A 17164-nucleotide genomic window follows, 5' to 3' on the forward strand; every position below is an offset into this window, starting at 1 on the left:
AAAAAAAAGTATATTGACATTCTTCAGAGCCGACACAATCATTAATAAAGTTTTATTTTATTAATAATTTTAATTCCTTTCTTTATATATATATATAAAATAACTCGAATTCGAATGAGCGAAACTTCCGAACTTTATTGATATTCGCGTCATTTTATCTCTCTATCTAAAGAAAATATTCGATAATTCTTACTAAATATAAAATTACCAGCAGCAAATCGAAACCCTTTAACTTGCAGCAATTTGATGACGTTATTCCATTTGCGTAATCAACTACGTAAAAAATTGATTCAATATGTCTTCGATATATCTTTTATATTTATATATGAATGTATTTTTAATAATTATACATTTATAATTCTGATCTGAGTATTTAAATAAAAGCAGAATATCAGTTTGACACGGAAAATACGAATCAGTAAAGAAAAATTTCCATTTTTCAATTTAGTATTTGTTTTTTTTTTTTCCTTTTCCCTTTACATTAATTGTGTTACGCTTGGTGAGAACATATTGCAGGCTTTTAATGGTAATTAATGGGAAAAATTGATTGATCTATAGATTAACTTTGGCTTCTGTAAAGAAGAAATATTTGTTTGTTTCTCTGATAATTTATGTTTCTATTCATTAATTTTATTTGATTTATTATTGTCTTTTTATTCAAATTGCGAAAATGTTATGGGATATCTTATGCAATAAATTTCTTAAGCTTTCGTTAATTAAAAATATATTTTAAAAGTTATTTTAAAAATATATTTTACACAATTTTAAATCTGTGCTTCATAATTACACACTAATACATTCTAAAATCAAGAATTATTTATTTTAAATTTTACACATTTATAGTTAGACATTTATACTTTGTAAAATAATTATTTATAAATATTTATATTATTCGAGTATTTTCTTAAAAATAAAATAAAATTTTTAAATCTATAATTGCTACAACTGTAACAAATATACTGTTACAGTAACATTAGACACTGTTTAAATAATGCGAAAGATGAAATGAGAGTAATATGTGGATAATAAAAATAGAATTGGAATTTTTTTATATTTTTTTATAAAGACTTAAAGACAATATCTATTCGAAAATGTGAAATTTGTATTCTGAATTTTCTCGATAAATTTAAAATACGATAATTTATCATCCTATTTTAAAGACTTTCATCTTCTCTCTTCGTACGTATTTCCAATTTTAGACATTTCTAACAAATTCTAGAAAATTTTGATCATTCGAAAAAGTTGTAACTGTAAAAATAAATTCAAAAAATAACAATAATAATTTCATTTTATAAATTATAATATATATTTTTTATTTTTTATATGATCCAATGATATCGATATTTTACTTTTACAGGTTTTTTTGAATTTTAATATATTTTTAGAATCGTATTATTGGAAGTAAAGTTAAATTTCTAAAAATAAATTCGAAAAATCGTGTAAAAATTTTATACACTCTCATTTATTATTATTATTATTATTATTATTTTAGTTTTTAAAACTTTCATTATATGCTTTAACTTTTAGCAAAACCATCGAATTTTTAAAGCTTAAAGTTCTTATTAATTAATTCATTTCTTTAACGGATTTAATCCAAAATTTCATTATATGGATTATCATCTACATTAAAATAACGCTTAAGATTATATATGCGCTTGTATATTCCTCATAAATTGATTTTACTGGTCATACGAACGAGATTAAGCAAAGATAATGATATTTAGTTAGTTAGAAATTAAGAAAGTTGCAAGTTAACGCGGAAGAGGAAGCTCTGGAGCAAGGGTTAAAGGACAAATCAAACTCGAACTGTTCGACATGGAATGGTAACAGTTTAGATAACAAGACGAATGCAACTACAAGATAAAAACAGAAAATAAAACATGTTCGACTGACATACAAACAAGATAAGTTCAGTGAAGATGATAGAACGAGAGAAAACTATTCTTTTTTGTAGTTAATTTCCTTTTTGATTATCACTAAAATAGCTCCCTGCTTTAAAATATAGATAAAGCATTTTGTCAATATCATTCGAGTTTAAATAAAGATTTTACAACCGTTTAGACGAGAAAAATTCTTCTTACGAAGTTCTTAAGGAGATCGCGAAGGGAATAGAAAGTTCTATTCACGATTTTCCAAGCTAAACAATATCCTCTTACAATATAAGAAGACTTTCGAGTGTCAATCGGCTTTTCTATAGAAACATTGTTGACTCATTTCTATACTTAATCACTTTCAATATTATTTAATAGGTACTCGTAAGCGATAAACTTCAATTAAACTCATAGAAGTAGCATTTCTATGCTTAAAATCTTACTTTTCGATTGTCCTATAAAAATCTAGGTCGTCGTCAATTATTAACAGAACTCCAGCATCTAAGAAAAAAACAATATTTTAAAAATAGATCTTTCTTTTCTTTTCAAAACAGTAGGAGAAATTCTTATGATTATTCATTTATGAGAGAAGACAGAAGAAATAAAAAACAAACACAAAACTATTATTTTCTGGGACCTAGTGATACATAAAAACATAACTTCCTCTGACGAGAGTTGCATTGAATAATGCAATCGATCGGTATCAGGAAACAAACAATATATCTGTTAGTTGATCGCCCTTAAATAACATTTATCCTCAGAGGAGAAATTCGCAAACAAAATCGACACTTCCCGCCAAGCAGTCACGTGAGGGACGAAGTGGAAGAAAATTCCACGAAAAACAAAATAAAAAAAATCAAGCGTGGAGAATAGGACGAGTCGACGTAGAGTTATCCCATAGAAAAATTAAAATAGAGTAAAACTGGGTAGAGAAAAATCGCCGCTAGGTGCCACCCTTTCCGACAATGTCTATCCGTGATTATACTAACTGACATTTTACTGCAGTAATGTACGGTGTTTTCGGTGTTGTCATGACAACGGCTGGCAACCAGGGTACCCCTTTCTACGCAGGGATAGCCTCTGTTTGACTCGCTGACGCAGTCCTTCCTTCAACATGGCCGATTTCCGTTGAGTGGAGCAATTGTAAGAAGAATGAACGAATGGTCACCTTTCGTACGATCAAAGGCATGGATCTATTAAGGTGAGTAGATAATATTTTTCTTTAAAAAATTTAAATAATTTAATTAAATCGTAAGACAATTTTTTAATCGAAATATTTCCCGCAAAAAAATTGTCCGGGAAGTTGTTACGGAATTAATTCGAATGCAGTACAAAACTTTTATTTTTCGTAAAAGTTGCTTGAAATTTATATTCTATCGCTTAATTATAACTCGATAATTTATTTTGTTAAGCTTTAAGAGTGTTAATAGCGATGAAAATTAAAAGAATTTCCAATTATCAATCCATTTTTACATGTATATGTATGAGGCCTACATACGCGCAGATACTATTCGAATTATAAATCATGTATAAGTAAGAGAGGAAAAAAGTTTCAGTTAAAGTCTTTAATCGTCTAAAATTCGTCCCCGTACGAGATTTTATATATCGAATTTTCCGTAATCATTTAGATAAGGGTAAACTGCATACGAATTGCCTCGAAAATATATAAAGCAGTAAACTGATAATGAGTTAAATATTAAATTAGAAGCATTGAAAACTGAATGAAAATTAAAAGTCGTTCTCTTTCCCACCAAAAAATCTTCTCTGTTTAGAGACTAAGAGACCGGAATTTAGGTATTGGACTCAGTAGCTTCGTGGCCGGTATCGATGTTACCGAAAATTCGATACACGTTTTTATATTCGGTGACTTACCAGCCATCTCTACTGCAGTGGTTCTACCACTACATCGTCTGTTTCTAAAGCCGAAAACCGAATTTGTTGCTTAGAAATTTTGAACAATGTAAAAATTACAATAAATAAAAAATCGATTCGATTAAAAAAAAATAAAAGGAAGAAGCCCAGAATACTTCATATATTACATATATATATATATAATTTTTTTTCGCATTGACATAGTGGGTTTCCGAACGCCATTGATGATCAATTAAATTTCTTTTAACCTAGTAAGTGGTTATAGTAAGATAAACTCTTGGACTTTCTATTGAGGATGAGTTGAACTTTCTTTTTCCTCCAGTTCGCAAGATGGTTCGCTATCTTGTGCACCGTTTAAGGATGAAGGACATTAAGATAGAACGATTTTTATGTTCCGTTTTTCGATATATATACCAAGTATGTCGCTGTAGAGAAAGAATATGGCGTGCACTATCACTATGAGATGCTTAATGTATGCTTTATAACCGGAACAGTACACATCTCAAACGAGTTTATTGGTCAGTTTATCGATATATTGACCCGATTCATCTCTTTGAATTCTTCTTTTGATAAATATAACACCTGTTTAAAGGATGACAAGTGAACAGATGAGATTGGACACGAATATGTTACGCCAGTTTCTGCACGGGAATTAAATTTTTATAGCAAAAGAAACGAATTTAAAGTAAACCCGCGCGGTTAATTTATTGATAAATCGATATTTTTTCACTTGAAATGCTAGCTTTAACAATACACAAATGTTGTTATTACTATAAATATATATATATACATACATACATATACGTATGTAGTTTTTCTTTGTATTAATATTTATACTTTGCTTACGGGTATATTTTTAAAATATTAAAATGGGATTTTTTGCGGTATAAAATTGCTAGGGGGTCTTTTTTATATAGTTTAAAATAATGCTTTTCTGAAAAACTCCTATCGATTTGGTATACATACACACAAATAAAAAAAATACTGACCCAGTTTTGTTTAATACTCCATAGAAGTTCGGTTTTGAATAAATATTATTTTTGTTTTTTAAACGTGTTAGTAGGGTCATACAGATTAAATTATAAGTTAACTCTATATTAAAATAATTTAATAGTTTTTATATTATACGTCTTCGTTATCAGTATATTTAAAATTTAAACATAATGTAAATTTAAATTGCTAAATAATGTAAATTAATAGCAAAATAAATTTTATATAAAATCGAACATTTTGCTACTTTATAAAATAATAGAAATCAGCAGCAAGAATAAACGTTTTTCTCTCTTTTTTTAATACTTTTTCCCGCAAATCTACTTAATATTAATTGGTTGGGCTCACGAGAAAAGCTGCAAATGGGCTAAATTCGATCCGGTTTTAAATTTGTACTGTTAAACGCATACATTACTTTTAAACGCCACAATTGGAAATTTAATGATACGTGATAAACACTTATAAAGTATATCATTTAGTACTATAACCAATCTAGAAGGTAACTTAGTTGTATTCTCGATTGATTTAAACAATCATCTGAAATCATCAGAAGCATCAGGCAAGCTTTATTTCAATATTTCTAAAGGATAAAGTCATTGCAGAAATCTTTTAAGAATATATATATATATACACACGTTTCGTGTCATTAATTCTTGCAAAGATTTCCTAGACATCTTTCAAATCATCTCTTTACAATCTCCAGTCGACTATTTACACGTACGTAATGGACATTTACTGGAAGGAGATTATGACGACTTCATATCTTAGAAAGAAATTTTTATCTGATAACTCTGCAATCTTTCTTTGAAAGTCTTCTTTATACAACGAACTCTTAATTATTACCATATACTTGCCGAAGGTTTTGAATATCTTTTTTTTTACATTTTTAATATTCTCAATTTCGTACTTTTCATGCTTGTTCCTTCCTTAATAACAGCAATTAATTTTTCGATATTAAACTTTATAAGTAATTAAAAAGAATAATTATCTTCATTCGACTTTATGAATGTTCGAATAGTTTAATAACTCGGAGTCAATTTATTAAAAATTTAAATTAAATAAATGATTTTATGATATTTATATACATGTATATTTATCTCAGTTCTTTTTCTTTCTGTTTCTTCTATGCAGTTTACAGTCAGATTTGTTTAAATTGTATTCGAAACGTCAGAAATATATATTTATCGCTGGGGAATACTATTGAAATTTATCGTCGTTATCTCTTTCATATTCTCGTAAATATTTTTCTAAATTATAATTCAAACAACGAATTTTTTGATAAACACAAAGGGAAGTTTTTGAAGTTTGTTTAACAATATTACATGAAAAATCATGTTTTTTAAAATATCATTTACCATGTATTGATATATATTTCAATGATTTATCTATAGCAATTTATATTGCGAAATGCCTGATTTAGAGAACAAAATAGATTCCGGATTATTACTAATTAATCCTAAACAAATATATATTGGTATAAATCAATTAAAATGAATGGATCTTTCGCCAGTATAAATTAAAATAGAATAAATTATCTCATTTTCAGAAAATTGATGTTGCTTGTACACATTTTAAAGCATTTACCGAAATAATTATTTTTACCGGATAAAAATAAAATCTATAGTTTATTTATTTTATTTAAAACATTTATTAACGAAATAACCTAATTTTTATTTCATAAAAAATCTAGATACTTCGACTATACAATTCTAGGGCTTAGAAAAATATAAGCACTAGATTCTTTGTTATTGAGAAGAATCTAGTGCTTATATTTTCAAAGTTTAGAATTGTATAGAGTTATTATAGTGATAATTATATTATAACTGCTACATTAGGCCTCATTCTTATATATTTGTAAAAAAATAATGTATTAAAGATCTGTATATGTAGGCCTATCATTTAAATTTTTTTCAATGTTTGTAACTAGGATATCATGAAAGAATAAGGTAAGAGAATTTCTTTTATAATAATTTGGTAAGAATTTTTATCGAATAAAGACTTATTTTTAAATAAATAATAATAAATTATTTAGTTTTCATTACTTTGTTTTCTTTAGTTTGCTTACTTTAGTCTTCATTACAGATATAAAGTCTAAAAATCTGTCTGTAAGAAGTATGGTTATATCTCATTGTTTTTTTATTATTAAAGATAGCTTACTTCGTATCGATAGTTTAATTACAAGTAATATGAAGTAGATAGGATAATTTATCTTTTTATTTTTTAATTATATATTTTACCTTAAACATTTTATCCAATAATTACTTTTATATGTTATTTAAGATACTAAAATTATAAGTAATATTAATTTATAATGGCTTCAGAATTTGAGAAGTGTTATATAAAATCTTGTGACTTTCCTAAAACTATTATAAGATTTTTTCATGCTAGACAGCTTTCAAGTAAAGAAAAAAATATGTAATTAATATTCAATGCTCTTCGTTAACACTTTGTAAATTAAAATGACCAATATTCTAAAAACAAACTGATTTTATTATTTTGATATCTAATTAAATAGACCCACAGATATCATGAAAATACTGTATATCCCGCATGTATCGTAAGTCTCACTATTAGGTCCTACATTATGTATGTCGTAAGTGCGAGTAATGTAATATTAACATATGTTTTTATATTAAAAACACCATTTGTTTATTATAGATTTAGAGAATATCCTAAATCATACTATATTAAAATAAATTAAATAAAATTTTCTTTTATTTTTCTTAGTGATTCTGTACAATAATAAATGATTTGTAAAAGATTTTTATTTTTCTAGTTAGAAAAATTGTAAACATGTATACTTCCAAATACACATGCTTTATACTTTTTTAAATTATACAAAAAGTACACAAATTTCTAAGTATAGGTTTTAGAAGGATGCAAAAAACACATGCAAATTTTCAACTCCCTTTGGAAGAAGAAAGCAACGTTCACCATCCAAAGTAGAGGAAAAAAAGCAGACAATGCACATTTTCTAGCCAAAGTTTAAAAGAAATATATATACATTTTGAATAGAAATGTGTATATTTTCTTTTTATATATTTCTTTCTTCTATTATATGATACTATTTTCCCTATTTCTGTATAAATATATACATATTTTTTCTTTATCAGGATATGTTTATGTGTATGTGAAAATGATATGAAAATAGAATAAATAAACAAAATTAAAATATGTGACGATGATTATATTTGTAGGCTTGCATAGAGATGCGTATATTTTATCATATATTTTAATACTTTTTTTAAAGAGAATAACTTTCAAAAAATGTAAATCCGTTTTCAATTATCATAAGAAAAAAAATAGAATTTCTTAATTTTTTTTAGTTTATCTTTAGTAGAAATATTTAGAATATTTCTTACTTTTTAGTTACATTTAATATAAAAGATAAGAAATTAAATTACTTAACTTTATTCGCATTTTTCCAATTATCTATCCGAAACACATGAGAATACACGAAAATGTTTAATTTACTCCTTTTACAGTACTTAACTGCAAAGAAAATAAACAAAGGATATATTTATTTGATGAAAATGAAAAATTTATATTTCAAAAACCAAATTATTAAGCCGATTTTTGTTGAAAAAAAGCATTTTATAAGTTAATTACAGTACCTATCGCGTAAATACTTTATTATATAAATTATGCATTTAATGAAGAGAATATATATATAATGCAGTTGAAAAGCTGAAAAGCATAATAAAAATGAATTCATCCGCCATTCGTTATATATTTTTAAAAATTCAGTTTTAAAACTACATGAAAAAATTTTCTATATACTTTGCAGGCATCACGCATTATGGAAACTCGGAAAATATGACAATTTGCCGTAATATCGTCGCTAGGGATTGATGTAGTGGAATCAATTTTGTTATTCTGTAGCTTCACCCGAAAACATCACAAGCTGCAGCTTCCTTTAAATGAAATTCCTTAGACATAGGCTTGATGCGCAATCGATACCGTGTAGAAAATTACAACAAACGAATCTTAAACTTTAATTTACTCCAGTGTAATTGTCGATAATATCGATTTTCGAAATTTGTATTGGCTTACTTTTAACGGGAGCAAAGATTTTGATTGTTTTAAGAGCAAATTATAATATTGATTATTAAAAAGAATCACTAAATTGGTAAACTATATAAGACATTTACCCAAATGCCCCAGTATCCTTGGAGATTTCTGGACAAAAATCGAACATTTATAGTAAAGAAAAGTGAATAAATAAATACAATTTTAATTTTATAGTTTCTGATAAGCATTATTGATTTAGTTAAAATGATTTAAAATAAATAAATATATATATAATTACTCGTATTTTAATAACTAAAATTGTTAAAATCCCTAATAGGTCACACGTAGCTTGTGAAGAAGCAGCAGAATATTAAAAAAAAAGTGGTTTTGGCTTGGTTTTGAAAATTAGAAATTGTTAATAGGGCAGTTGTTACCATATGTCTGGGGTAATTCGGTATATATAATGTAACAAATTACCCCAGACATGAATTTCAACTGAATTGCTCCAACTGAATATCTAATGGCTTACTTATTCTATTATTCAGATTTATGTTCCGGATTAATAGAATAATTTTAAATATTTTAATGATTTTATATAGTCTCTACTTTATATATTAATATATTGCTTAATATGTCAGTCAATAAAATTGAAATTATATTTTCGCTTGTGAAATTAAGAAATATTTTAAATTTTTTTATTGAAAAAAATTATCATTTAATAATGAAAGATAGAAAAATTTAGAGAATTAAAAAAATAAATTGTTATAAAATTCGTAGATATAATGGCCAAATTATATTCTTCAAAAATCGATATTAATTTGCCTAAATATTTGTAAAAGTAATAATATAATTAGTACAGAATTTATTTTTAATTTATTGTATTTATGTTGTGTATACACTATTATAAACAATATAATAAGTTTCATGTTATATAATGGACTTGTGTAGATGATTGCATTAAGTTATTACATGTAACAATCTACTTCTGAAAAGAGAATAAATTGATGCAATCCGAAGTGTCTCATATAAATTTCTATAATAATGTACTGTACTTTATATTACCTTACTCTAAAAATTATATGAATAACTTAAAGCATTCAGAAATTCCTTCTAAAGTTCACCAATTTGAAGGTAGAAGTTACGAGTTAAGAGTGAAGCAATCAACCATTTACATGTATTTTATTAATCTTTGAAAGCCCTAAACACCTTCAGGTTTCAGAATTTGTTTTTCTAATCATTATTTTATCAATTCATAGATTTATTTTTAGTGTTTCTTTTTAATATAGGCCTGTGTGCTTGTGTGTTAATAAATATAGGCCTATGTGACGAGAACATTTGCAGAGTAGATTGATCTCTTACTTATTCATGCTTCGACTGATTGTTACAGAATAATAAGCACATGATAAATTGAGCGAATCAAATCGATTGACAACATTACCAATCGGTCAAAATGCTAATTTTATATTTTAAAAGTGTTTAGTTTTCTAATTAAACTCAATCCGATTCTCTTTTATGAATAATTGTATGAAAATAATTCGGTAAGGTAAAGAATCATATCATATGTGTTAATGTGGATTAATAAATAACTTAATTATTTTCTCTTTTAAAATAATTTAGTTTACCAATTTCATAGTTTAATTTTAATTTAATACGGATATAATTTATTATAGTTATTTAAATAGTAAACTAGAAGCCGTCGAAGTAACGGTAAATTGCATACATTTAAGTTTTAGAGTTTGTAGATATTTCATTAATAAATAAATTTATATATTTGATACTTTTAATGTAACCTGTGTTGGCTAATTTTTTACTAATTAGTTCAGTCACTTAATTATTTACTCCTGAAATTGTTTACTTCGCAAGAAGAAATGTTATAGTAGTAGCCTATATGAAAATCCCCGTAAATAGGCTGTGTATAATTTTTATACTGGATTCAAATTCAAATTAAAGAGTGATAACAACTTTTAAATTTAATGAAATTTTTCAAATTTTATATCTAATTTCGTATCATTAATTACTATAGATTTAATACCTAAGATTATTTGTATATTAAGATTACTTTCGGCTAATTTTATTATTTTCCACGTCAATAGATTTGAATTAATTCTAGTTCTTAAATTTTGCGATAATGAAAATTTCTAAAACAATGAATAAATTTACTCAAAAAACACACAAATTATTTTTTAATTAAATTAAATTAACACGTTGCATTTTTAAAAAGTTGCTAGTTAGTTTAATAGCGTGGAAATTTTGCAACGTACTGATTTTTTGCAACCATAATAACATTAATTTAGTACTCGAAATCTTGAGATTTTAGGAGAATTTTATTTAAATTATATTTTATTTTAAACTACAAAAATTACTCTAAATAGATCGATTGAACTCACAAAAATTTATGACTCGAAACTGCAGTACTTTCCCTACTTTTCGATCGAATTGACACCATCAAAAAACAGATTAATATAGATGTATTTAACAAACGTCTACTCATTTGAAACAAACATTTTTATTTGGGATTTTTATTATCGTGCAATTTTCGATTTAAAAATATAAAAAAAATGAAGATCCTGTATGCGGGGACAACAGCTCTTTTGACGATCCTGCACTTGTATTCCCCAAACACGCAAAAGTGGAGCCAACAATCCTACTAAACTAAAATGTCACCATAGCTACCAGACAATACAGGACCGTTTGGCACTGTTGCTATGTTTGGGAGTAACGATTATTTCTGCACCAACAACTGTAACAAAATGTATTTAGTCGATGAAACCCTCGATTTAAATGAATTAAATTTATATTATACTTCTTCACAATTGTCTAGTGTTGAAATTTATCTCGCTTCAAATGATTTCGACTAGAGTTAAAAATAATTTCAATTTTAAACTCGTTTTTAAACCGTAATAAATTAATTAAATTGGATAGAAACTTAAACCTTGATTATAAATCAAAATGAAAATTGGTATTAATGAAGCATTATAAAACTTTGTACGCTGATATAGCGAAATATTTCAATCTGGAAGTACGAATAACATAAATATGAAGGCTTTACGATACTTTCTGCCTTTGGCATTTACAACATTTTTCTATTATATATGTACGACTTGCTACGTTTATCATGCAAATGATTCATAAGAATTTTTGAACCGCACGATTCATAACTTAGCAATGATTTTACTTGGAAAAATTCAAGTCAAACCAAAAATTACAATTATTACAACATGGAAGAATGCTTATAGTGTAATATTAAATATGTTACATTAGAAATTAATTTTATTCAGGTAAAGCAATAATGTTTTTTACTCACTTTTAATAAATAAAATCAAAATAACATGCATATGTTTAATTACTTACAAACATAAAAACTTTACTACTTTTTAAATCAGGTAGTATAATATCGGAAAAAATTGCAAGATGACTTAATTAAGAATATATATGTTAAACTAATTACCCTTCGATTATCTATATATTTTGATTGATCATCTTACTTCTATCGAGTAAAAATTAACGAGCAGAATTGTGTATTATTACATCGACGTTACGTAGATTTTATTAATGATGTATTAAATCCAAACCATTGATAATAAAACCACAGATTTCTATCGTCCTTTCTCAATAATTTGTTTAAAAAAATACATTATAACTCACATTGCGTACTTCGTTTATGACGCGAAAACATTTTTTGTTATCTCGAATATTTTTAATACGTCATCACCTACGATCGATTTTTAATTCGTAATTAATTTAAATAAGATTAAATTATCATTATCACAGCTTGGTATCTATATTATACACCGAATCTGAACTAAATTTTGTTATTGATCCTCCAGTTTTTCTTAAATTGTTGGTTTGTTTCCAGTATGGCGTAGTCGCAGTCTAATCAATGAATAGTCCTATCAGTATATAAATAAATATACATATATATATATACATAATATGTTTACTTAGTTGTTTATCACTTAATTTTTTCATTTGGTCAAAGCATTTATGACATTTAACTGCACACACTGGCTGTTTTACCACTCTTCTTCACTTTAGATGCAGTTAAGTTTAATTAAACAATCCTAAATTTCTGATAAAATAGGATAAAATATAGGATAAACAGTTAAAGATAATCAGTACTCTTGAGTAAAAAAAAAAGGAAGGGATAAAAAACTTTCCTGAAGATAACAGATGCGGGTAACTCAATTAAGAATATTATAGTAACTGATGTGTTTAACGATGATCAATTAATTACACATCTGTAACTGTATATAACGCTAACTTACTTAATGACCATTATTAAATTTAATAAGAATTGTTCGACTTTTTTAAGTATATTTGATCACATTCTTACTATAAATTAACCTGAATTCAGTTAGAATTTTTACTCTCCACTTCATTATAGATCTTCCTCTTAGTGTATAATTTTAATTAAATTCGAATCTTATTTTGTTTTTTTAAATTTTAAATATTAATATTGATTTTATGATTTAAAAGTTTTCATTACTTTCGGCATTTCAAATTAAAATTATTATTACATTTGTGTCATTTATAAATATGTAAGTATGATTTTAATATTTATATAGTATTAAAAAACATATTTAGTTGTGTATTATTAATATGTATGACGATTACAAAAGTTCTAACTTACTTGTTAGTCTGAATTCATTGATATAAACCTGTCTATCATTATCTTCGTATTAACATCAGCATGGAGATGATGATGATAAGCAGGTTAATTTTTTTAATTAAACAAGCGAAAATATAATGATTTTTGCTTATATTAAGCCAATTAAAAGACGAACTTAATTAATTTTATAGTTTTGTTTAGCTATATGTTCTCAATTCAATTTTAGATTGAATATTCAGCATTAATGTATGACACATAAAGGTGTTTTATTAAACTATATATAATGGTACACAAATCATCGATAATGGTACACAAGCGGTACACAAATGAGTGTTAAACTGTGTACAATATATGTGAATTAACTTCACTGTATTTGTGTATCATTAAACTAATTGAATATTCATTTCTATTGAATAAATACTCTAATTCTATATAATTTAAATTGCCACTGCAGAGTACTGTAAATAATTAAATCAGAAGTGAATAGCATGTCTTTATTGTATCTTTTCATTAAAAATGTAAAGAAACATTTCATTTTCTATGAAATCTTTTCAAAATTGTATCTGTAAACTGTGTAAAATTGCATTCTCAAACAAAAATTTGTAATTTTATCGATAACAAAGAAGTTATTTTTTTTTTTATAACAGAAGCTTAAATAAATGTTTTCTCCGCCATTTTTATCATTATTTGGAAAGGGAAACTATGCATAATTATTATATATTTAAGTGTTACTAAACATTTCATAAAATTTCTCGAAAAATTTATTATTTAACAAGTTTCTTTGACCATAAAAATTGAACAATAGAAAAATAATTCAAATTGCTCGGTGTGTAATATAAATACTTTACAGAATAATTTATTTATAATAGAATATTCGAGGTTAGGTGATGATAGATATTAAATTAAAATGTATTTCAGATAATAAACCTTATATAGAATATATTTATTTTAAACTAGAACCAATTAATGCTCAAAAAATTATTTTTGTGAGCAAAATTACCCATTGATTTTTATAATTCTATCAAAGTATAGCATAATTTTTTTCCCTTAGAAATGTAATAGATTTTATTAGAAAAGCTTACATTTATTCCTTATTTTCTGCCAAAATTATATTTGAATTTTGATAAATTTTGAAAATTATTCAACCAATAAAATTATGGAAGATAAACCGACGCAATGCTGATTGGTTACAAATATTTGAATAGGTTAATCAAACATGCGATGTGATTTATGATCTTTCCTCGCTAAATTCTTAGATAATAAGCTGCTTTAGAATGTTTCTTAAATAAAAATCCATACTTAGCGCGATTATTACTAAATCAATCAATTATAACAATAAGCATTAATTAGAAGTAATGATTTATAAAACATTTAATTCTTCGTTCGATATTTGTAAACTGTGGACAGATTTTAGATAATGTAAATCATTAAAATGGATCGAAATAGCATTTTAAACTTGATATAAGCTTAGTCATTTTTAATATAAAGAACTGTATAGAAAATTTTAATTAAGTTTACATATTTAACTTTATTATTTCTCCGTTTCCGATGCTTTTATATTGCTTGACTGAAATTTTATAATATAATTTTTTACTAAATCATAACAATAATATAACGTAAAAAGATTATATAATACGATAAAGATAAAGATTAAGGTTAAATTAAATGTAGAAGACATTTACTGATCAGACTTGTTATACAAATCTATACAGTCGAACCCCATTTTTATATTCTCTTCAGCGGCCATTGTTCATAGGTTTGACTGTATACGATTTAACATACTTGTACATGTGTAAATTCTATAAAAATTGCATGGGTATAAATTACAAACGGATATAAATTTAAAAAATAAAATATTAATCAGATCTGTAACATATTAAAAGCTACCAATCATATTTAGCGCCTTATTGTTCTGGAATTAAATCAATAATAATTTATTATCAAGCGCAATATAGAAGCCGATAATTGTAATTAATCTATTAATATATGTTCGATTTTTTAGAATTTTAGCAGTCTTTAATATATTGTGAATTAATCATTCAGTCTCTAACAATGTTAGTCTCTCTTATCTGTTGTTTGATGTATTTTATGCTTTTCTTTAAACTTTAAATAGATTTAGACGATGTAAATTATATTATAAAAAATATTATCATATATTCTAGTTGTCTGTCAAAATTTATATATATTTATAATGACGTAAATTAATTAGCTTTAACTCAAATTTTATTTTATTTTTTACTTAATATCTATGCTTGAACTATTTTTCAATTGATAAATTAATTTATAACAGATAATTATAACTATTATTTCGAAATATTAGGCATATAATAAAGGGAAATTGTGTTTGTGTAATGCAATAAGTAATGTCCTTCAGGGGATCTTATCGATTGTTCTTCATACCCAAATTTATGTTTCATTCTTGTATCGATTCCATCTTTATTTTTTGATCGAAGAAAACTTTAAAATCTTTTATTAAAAAATATCTACACTAAACAAAATAATTTGTTTTAAAATTATTATATTTATTCAACTGATCGAAATCTTGTTTTATTAATTACCGAAACTACTAAGAATCAAAATATCTCATTTAAAAAATATTATAATATCGATTTAAAGAATTTTCGAGCCATAAAAGGCTCTAATAATATTTATTTTTCGAAAAATTTTAATATAAATAGAGCGGTTCATGAAATAAATATGAATGTTTCATAAAAATTCCTTCCTTTGCTAGATATATGAATATAATTTTCATTAATAAATGATAAATATTGTTTAGTACGCGCTTCTATAATAAATCAGTTAAATTTCTTGTTAGAAAGGGAATTTGATTTCAGCTTATAATGGACCGAATTATTTTACGGATAAGAATTCGTTAATAAAATTGTTTCGTTGCTTATGTAAGTTAGATAGATTAGTAGAAACACATTTAAAATTCGGTTTACTTCAGGCGAACAATGAAGCAACAAGTATAAATGTAATCTTTTACAGTTTAGTGTATTAGAGATCTTTAGAGTATTAGAGTTTTATCCGAAAATCTCTAATAAGTAGATCAAAGTATTAAATTCATTTTCATTCTTGATACAGAATAAAATTGTATAAGTAAATTTCCCATTTTTATCATAAACGACAGATAAATATCCAGCATAAGTAGGGGTGACAGTCCCGGATTTTTCCTCTTTTAAGAATAAAATTTTAAATAGAATCATTTCATAGGTCTTCTAATGCAAAATAACCAATTTATACGTCGATATATAAATAATTTATTTTAAAAAATAATCTATTTATCCATTTTTATATCCATTTTTCACTCTTAAAAACTTTCCCCCTTTGCGCAGTATATAGCTACTCTAATCATAAGAACATTCAAGAAAGGACAGAAGGACCTCTCATTAAACAAAAATTAAAAAGGAATAAAGAAATAAAATATTAGAAAAGCAACAAATATATCTTTTCTTGCTGGAATATATTTTTACATGTATATGTATGAGTGTTTTTTTGGACTTATCTACAAGTAAAATTTATATACAAGCCTATTCTCATGCCTTTCCTTATGATGATAGCTGGATCCACTGCTGATATCTGTATTCAATATTTATGCATTATTTAGAAATAGAATAAAATTATAAATAAAATATATCATTTTTTAATGAATTATTTTAAAAAAATGTCAATTTAAAAAAGAAAAAAATAACGAGAAGAGTTTTCTTGATGAATAGAATTTTAATTCGTTAGCGCGTAAAATTAAAACATAATTGTTATTCCAAGAGTTTTAATTTATTATAATTTTCTTCGTAATTACACTTCGGAAATT

The 17164-nt window shown here is 25.2% G+C and overlaps 1 protein-coding gene across 1 annotated transcript in view; it reads left to right on the forward strand.

Moving 5' to 3' along the window:
- The first annotated feature begins 2831 nt into the window (after positions 1 to 2831).
- The window catches only part of LOC136985578 (sodium channel protein para-like), a 324996-nt gene continuing 310663 nt past the window's right edge, over positions 2832 to 17164 (forward strand). The window contains 1 exon segment of the mRNA XM_067282895.1: positions 2832 to 3072. The gene's annotated coding sequence lies outside the window, so the exon portion shown is untranslated.

This window comes from Centruroides vittatus, unplaced genomic scaffold, assembly GCF_030686945.1.
Source record: "Centruroides vittatus isolate TY-2023 unplaced genomic scaffold, ASM3068694v2 contig_971, whole genome shotgun sequence".
Lineage (NCBI taxonomy): Eukaryota > Metazoa > Arthropoda > Arachnida > Scorpiones > Buthidae > Centruroides > Centruroides vittatus.